The sequence below is a fragment of the Sus scrofa genome, chromosome 14 (genome assembly GCF_054392235.1).
Source record: "Sus scrofa isolate SSC_HxYL_T2T_F1_AM1 chromosome 14, Sscrofa_HxYL_maternal_Yorkshire_Landrace_v2.0, whole genome shotgun sequence".
NCBI lineage: Eukaryota > Metazoa > Chordata > Mammalia > Artiodactyla > Suidae > Sus > Sus scrofa.
The window spans coordinates 21735179-21742829 of record NC_139396.1 but is presented as its reverse complement, the minus strand read 5'-3'; the positions used below and the strand labels follow the sequence as shown (position 1 = coordinate 21742829).

The window sequence follows — 7651 nt, the reverse complement described above, 5'->3', positions numbered from 1 at the left end:
TTTATATTTAAAATGGATTTCTTGTAGATAAGATATAGTTGGATCATGCATTTTGATCCACTCTGACAATCTCTGTCTCTTTGTTGGCACATTTTGACCTTTGAAATTCAAAGAGATTTTTGGTAAAGTTGGATTAATGTATACCATATTTATTACTGTTTTGTATCTAATGCCTTTGTTCTTTGCTCCTATTTTTGTCTATGACTCTTTTCTGCATATTATGGTTTTAACTGAGTATTTTATATAATTCCATTTTCTCTCCTTTCTATCAATTATACTTTTCTCCCCTTTACTTTTTTTAGTGGTTGTTCTGAAGTTCGAAATATACATTTACAATTAATCCAAGTCCAGTTTCACTTCTCATGTAATGTATTTTATAACAACAAAATAATCTTAAATTATTTTTCCTATACCTGGTATCATTACTTTCATTCATTTCACTTACATATAAGCACATATAAACATATATAAAATACCTAATCAAATTCATCACTGCTAGACTCTTGAATAAACTGTTATCTGTTAGATCAATTACGAATAAAAAAAAAAAAAACGGAGTTCCCATTGTGGCTCAGTGGTTAATGAATCCAACTAGGAACCATGAGGTTGTAGGTTCGATCCCTGGCCTTGCTCAGTGGGTTAAGGATCTGGTGTTGCTGTGAGCTGTGGTATAGGTCACAGACGCAGCTCGGATCCCACATTGCTATGGCTGTGGCGTAGGCCGACGGCTACAGCTCTGATTCAACCCCTAGCTTAGGAACCTCCATATGCCACACAGGTGCAGTCCTAGAAAAGGCAAAAAGACAAAAAAAAAAAAAAATTAAGAATATAAAAACCCTGTTTTTTTATTTTACCTGTGCTTATTCCTTCTTCAGTGTTCTTCCCTTCTTTATGTAGATCTGAGTTTCTTTTCAAATTGTTTTCCTTTTCTCTAAAGAACTTCTACCATTTCTTGCAAGGCAGATCTACTGGCAACAAATTCCCTCAAATTTATTTGTCAGAAAAAGTCTTTATTTTTTCTTCACTTTTGAAGAATAAATTCACAGTGTATAGCATTCTGATCTCTCTTGGACCTTTGCATCTTTTGCAGGTGTCTCTTAGTGGGCCATTGGGTGTTCAAGGACCCCACGACCCTGCCAACACACTGCATGGAGTGGCACAAAACCCAAGGCAACATTGGTCTCCTGCACTCATAGACTTCACCTGCTATGCAAGTTCCCCTCTTGCCACTGTGACTTGCTGGCCATGACCTCTCAATGACCTCAATCCAGATCTTCAGGGCCCGTACTGATCTGTCCAGTCACAGGCTTCCTGAGCATCTTCTCCTCAGGACTGTGCCAGGATCCATTCAGTCAACCCTTCCGAGTCAGCGGGAAGCCTGCATAAGAAGCTATGTGTTTTATGACCCTAGTAGTACTTGTTCTGGTTTTCTTTTTTACTTTATTGGCCAGTATGGCTGGAGAGTTTTCCCAGGTTAATGTTGCTGTACTCTTGCATGGGTAACTTCCTCTGCAGTTGGTTACACAAAGGCTAGCATAGCACCACCCCTTGCAGGGCTCAGAGGGTCAGAACCTTGCACTTGAACTGAATGATTCAGTCACAATCTGTGGGGCTTATGTCGAAAAAAAAATCTCGGTGTGGTTAGATCTGAGAATTCAGTGGGTCAAATGATTTTTTTTAATATTGTTTCAATCACCCTTGTTACTTCTCCAAAATACACCTTTGGCATTTTAATACTCTCAACTGCTTTGTCTTATTATTCACTTATTGAAAAAAGAATAGCATATACTGGGTTGTCAGAGTATTAATAAAATGCTATCATCCAGTGTCAGAAGCAGTCACTTTCATTTATTTTATGAGGAAGGAAAAGGGACTTAGCTAAGTTCGGAGTGTTCTTGTTTCAATGAAGAACGCAAGTCATGCAGAATTAAATGGGAACACAAAGAGCTACTTTTACACCCATCTTCACAACAGCATTATTCAAAATGTCCAAAAAGTGGAAGTAGCTCAAGTGTCTATCAGTAACTGGATAGATAAACAAAATATAGTCCATCCACAGAATAGAATGTTGTTCAGTCTTAGAAAGGGAGAAAATTCTGACACAGGCTGCAACGTGGAAAGCCCTTGAGGACCTTATGCTAAGTGCAATAAGTCAGTCACAAAAGGACAAATACTGTACAAGTCCATTTACATGAGGTTCCTAGAGAATTCAGATTCATAGAGAGAGAAAGCAGAAGGCTGGTTGCTAGGGGACAGGGGAGGAGGAATGAGGAGTTAGTGTTTATTGGGTGCAGAGTTTCAGTTTTGCAAGATAAAAAAATTCTGTAGATAGATGGTGGTATGGTTGCACAACAATGCCAATCAATGCCCTTGAACTGTAGACTTAAAAATGGCTAAAATGGTAAATTTTATGCAGAATTTACCACAATTTTTAAGTAAATAATTCGACACAGAAAAAAATAATGTAGAATTAAAACTATTACCAGAAAGTGTTGCTATGCATCTAATAAACTGAGAAGACACCCCAACCACCCACCCACCCACCCCCAGCCCCCCTGCCGCAACTGAAAGCATATTCAGCCCCAGAGACCAATCCCTTAGGCCGTGGCTGCAGCCCAGAGCCAGTCTGGGTGGTAGAGCTGAAAGCCTGGGTTGTCCATCAGGGAGATGTGCCCAGACACAGCAAGGGCTCTGCCAACCAACAAGAGTTCCTAGGATCTTTGCCCCCAATTCAAAATCTCTCTGTGTGCAAAACCATAGGAGGCCCTGAGTGGTGAGCCAGTTATTGGTTCCCATGGCCGAAAGCAGGCCCAGTACCATGCAACTGGCCTCAAAGGCACACAAGCCCCCAGTGAAAGAGCTAAGGATGGATTTCTTTTGTGTTTGTTGTTTGCAGATTTACCGACCGTGTTCCCCCTGCCTTAAACGCATGGCCCTCCAGCAGTCACCTTTCTGTGGGCTTATGGCCGCCAGGGGAGAAGCTACCACTGGGGCCAGCCCTGGTAGCTGAGCAAAGGCCTACAGTGATGCCCACGGGCCCAGGACAGGTACTGGCAGCCTCAGGTGCCTGCCACCCTGCTAGAGGAACATGCTGGGTTTCTTCACTAGCTGCTTCTCAAAACTTTTTTTAAAAAGATTACATACACACACACACACACACACACACACACACACACATATGCATATATGTAAGTATATATGTATGTGTATATATATCTTTTAAATATATGTATTTATTCTCTGGTCTACTGTATGTGTTTAATTCTAGTAGGAAAATTTTTCTTTTCTTTTTAAGGCCTCACCTGCAGCATATGGAGGTTCCCAGGCTAGGGGTCCAATTGGAGCTGTAGCTGCCAGCCTACACCACAGCCACAGCAACGCCAGATCAGAGCCGTGTCTGTGACCTACACCACAGCTCACGGCAACGCCAGGTCCTTAACCCACTGAGTCAGGCCAGGGATCAAACCTACATCCTCATGTATACTAGTCAGGTTCTTAACCCACTGAGACAAAAAGGGAACTCCTAGTAGGACAAATTTTAAAACTTACTAGACCACCAGTCTTTTTTCCACTTGCACAGGAGTCACATTTCTGAGCTCACAGCATGTGATAAAGATCTGGAACATTTAGGCCCCCTGTTATTGACCCAAGAAGCCCTTAGCACAAGGAGAGGTGAAAAAACTGGTGTGATTGGCAGGATATAGAAGATTCTGGATCTTAGGGTCACTTGTTTCATGTACAAACTGCTCCATACATTCTGGACTCCCAAATGCCTTTTTCTGACTTCTGTTCATAAATATGAGATCAGAGGAACCTGAGGTCAGAATGAGTGCCAGAGAACGGTCCTCTCGCAGCGCTGGATGCTTCATTTTCCAATCTGCTAGTTTCTCATAGAACTGATGTGTCCTCAGCAGATGCTGAGTCATACAGTATCGTTGAGTGAGGAGAAAATTATGCCCAGGTGCTATCACAAGAATAAGGGATGATGAAGTTCATGGGTGTGTTTCATGGACCCAGCGAGGGTGAGCAGACATACCGGAGAACCTGCAGAAACAGGACGGCCAAGGAAAGCCGTGGAATCTACCACTGGACATTTATAACCAGAAGACTGAAATTAACTCTCATCTGCATTGCCCCTTCCCCACTCTCACTTTCCTGGACCACCAGAGGCTTATAGGGCAGGAAAATCCAATATTCCATGGCTAATACCTTGAAGAAAAGACACAGGTTCTCATTAAAAGAAACATTAACAAACTACAGGCTGTATTTTTCCCCACCCACATTTCCCTTTAAAAAGCATGTATTTCCAGAGTTCCCTTTTGGTTCAGTGGGTTAAGGATTAAGGATCTAGCATTGTCACTGCTATGACTTAGGTTGCCGCTGTGGCATGGGTTCCACTTCTGGCCCAGAGACTTCCACATGCCTCGGGCATGGCCAGAAAGGGAAAAAAAAAAAAAAAATTAAAGCTTATATTTCTGAGCCAGCCCTGGGTTCAAACCCTGTTGCACAGCTAGGAAGTTTGGAATATTTATTTACACTTTCTAAATCTCTATTTCCTCATCCATTAAACCAAGATGATATAGGATGAAGTTGAGATTTGGAAATAGTATAAGTAACAGCGCCTGACAAATAAGATACAGTCCCATCACTTTTCTGATTCAGCTAATTTTTACTGAATTATTTAATTTGGTGTCTACTTTGGACCCGTCTCTATGCTTGGGATTATCATCTTCTGAGGTTAGTGAGCCCCAAACACGTAAAGAAGAAAAGAGAGTTACATCTGTACCAAGAAAGCTAAGAGGCAATTACAAATGCCCGTAACAAACAAATCACAGCCCTTGTTTTTTGTTCATTTGTTTGGTTTTGGTTTTGACAAATTAACACTGCACAATGGCAGATGAAAGTGCTGCTCTGAAATGACTGAAAACACAATAGCATCCCAGCGCACAGACCTGCTGTGGCCCTGGCAGATCCTGCATCAGGCTTCCACGCTGCTTCCTGTGCACTCGGCTTGAAGTCTGGACGCTGCCCTAACAGTCCTGGCCAGCCTGGGGGGACCATTCCATTCCAGGAAACTCTGTTCACCTTTAAAAAATTTTTTTTAAATTAGAGTGTAGTTGATTTACAATGTTTTATCTATCTATCTATCTACATATCTATCTATCTATCTATCTATCCATTTTCTTTTTCTCATATTACCTTTCATCATATTCTATCCCAAAAGATTGTGCTGTAGAGTAGGACCTTATTGCTTATCCATTTTAAATGTAATAGTTCACACCTACCAACCCCAAACTCCCCATCCATCTCACTCCCTTGCCCTCCCCCTTGGCAACCACAAGTCTATTCTCCATGCTCATGTTTCAGTTATTGAAAAGTGCAAAGCCAGTTTTTCTGATGGTTGGCCTGGTGCTGATCACCACCATTTAGACTGTTTTTCTGACTGATATTAGCCCTCACTTTACTGTTTTCAGACCTTAGACTATCTTCCAGGCTTGGGTTCACTTGTGTGTCTAGACAAATGGTGTCTCCATTCTCTCCTGTCTGTGCTTTTTGCCTGGTCATGGATACCTGCCCCATGGGACACTGGGATTCAAGACCCAGGGCATAGTCACTGCCCACCCCAGTACAGCATCTCATTGCCCCCTCCAAGAGGGCTCAGATCCCCTTATTGGTGTGAGTTGACAAGATGCGATGACTCTAAAAGATATTTTTAAGTGCACATAGAAATAAGATACTAATGTTGGAACTTCAGACCCTAGTGAGAAAGATATCTGGTGGAAAAAGGGCTGGGTCAGGCAGCACTACTCACAATAGCCAAGACATGGAAACAACCCAAATGTCCATCGACAGGTGACTGGATTAGGAAGATGTGGTGTCTATACACAATGAAATACTACTTGGCCATAAAAAAGAACAAAATAATGCCATTTGCAACAACACGAATGGAACTAGAGACTCTCATACTGAGTGAAGTAAGTCAGAAAGAGAAAGACAAATACCATACAACATCACTTATAACTGGAATCTAATATATGGCACAAAGGAACCTTTCCACAGAAAAGAAAATCATGGACTTGGAGAATAGACTTGTGGTTGCCAAGGGGGAGGGGGAGGGAGTGGGATGGATTGGGAAATTGGGGTTAATAGATGCAGTCTATTGCCTCTGGGATGGATAAGCAATGAGATCCTGCTCTGTAGCACTGGGAACTATGTCTAATCACTTATGATGGAGCATGATAATGTGAGAAAAAAGAATGTATACATGTATGTGTAACTGGGTCACCATGCTGTACAGTAGAAAATTGACAGAACACTGTAAACCAGAACACTGTAAAAATCATTACATATATATAAAAAAACATTCTATGTGAGCCATCAGCTCCTTAGAAAGAACTCTCACTAGATGCCCAAGATCACAGACTCCTCCTCCAATCTTGACATTTTTGGTCAAAAGGGACAGCAGAGTCTACTTCTGAAATGCTTCCCACCAGAACAACCTGACACTGACACCCTCATATGCTGCCACAGTGACAACAGTAGTCTCCTAACAGGTTCCCTAGACACAATCAGTTTCCTGAATATTCCTCTAAACACAGCAATGGCCATGCTCTTCTCTTTAAGATTCTTCCAAGGCTCCATTGCCTCAGAGTCCAGACTTTTCAGTAAGAAACCAGACCTTCAAGACTTGGCTTCTTTTGTGTCTGCAGCCCTCCTTTCCTCTGCATCCAACTGGATCCCAGCTCCATCATGAGGAACTGCCATGCCTCCCAAACACACCCTGCTCTGGTCCATGTCTTTGTGCAAGCCATTCCATGAGCTTGAAACACACTGACCCCTCCTGGCCCGTCACCCACCAGAGCCCTCTTTGCTCAGAGATTTAACCCAGCTGCCCTTCCAGAGGAAGCCTAGGGGATACTCACAAATCCTGCACTGGTTGACCTTCATCTGTCTTCCTGCAGCACCCAGCGCAACTTTCCATCACTGCCTTTATCATGGTTTACATGTCAAATGGAGATCCCAGGCGAAGGCCATGATCTTGATTAGATCAGAATGTATGTTTTCATCTTTACTTTTTGAGGTCTAGTGTAAGATGCATTGATTGGATAAGGACGGAGGGAGGGGAAGGAAGGAAGAAAACAGAGAGGGAAATAAGGAAAGAAGGAAAGAAGGGAAGAAAAAAGGAAGAAGAGAGAGGAGGAAAAGAGGAAGGCAAGAATAAGGAATGGGTATAGGGACAAAGGGAGAAATGGCAGATAGCATACAGATGGAGGAAAGATGAATTTGGTACCTAAAGCTAGAGTTGGCAGATTGTTAATAATAGGTTTTGGAGCCATTCTTTTGCCACATGTTCTAGACTCAGTGTTTGCAACCTGTCTAACTCTCCAATTCTAATTGAGATACAGATCAAGAGATGAAAAGCTAGCTGTTCAACTGCAGGTCCAAATGAACAAATTGGTCACAAATTCTGGAATGAAACACAGATCTCTTTAGTCTTATCTTGGACCCACTTATGGTTAATAGATTTGACTATTGAACTTGGCTTCTTAAGTGACGTGATGCTGACTGGTGCAGGTGTCTTCCAGATAATCACACCCTCACTGAGACCATGTTTAGAAAAGAAAGGGAAAATTAGTGGCTTGTGGTCAAA

The 7651-nt window shown here is 42.2% G+C and overlaps 1 long non-coding RNA gene across 1 annotated transcript in view; it reads right to left on the bottom strand.

Annotated features, from left to right (window-relative positions):
• Positions 1-925: 925 nt before the first annotated feature.
• LOC106505879 (uncharacterized) overlaps positions 926-7651 on the bottom strand; it is a 127050-nt gene continuing 120324 nt past the window's right edge. Inside the window, exon 6 of the long non-coding RNA XR_014826385.1 lies at positions 926-5085. This is a non-coding gene — a long non-coding RNA (uncharacterized LOC106505879). The remainder of the gene's footprint in view (positions 5086-7651) is intronic.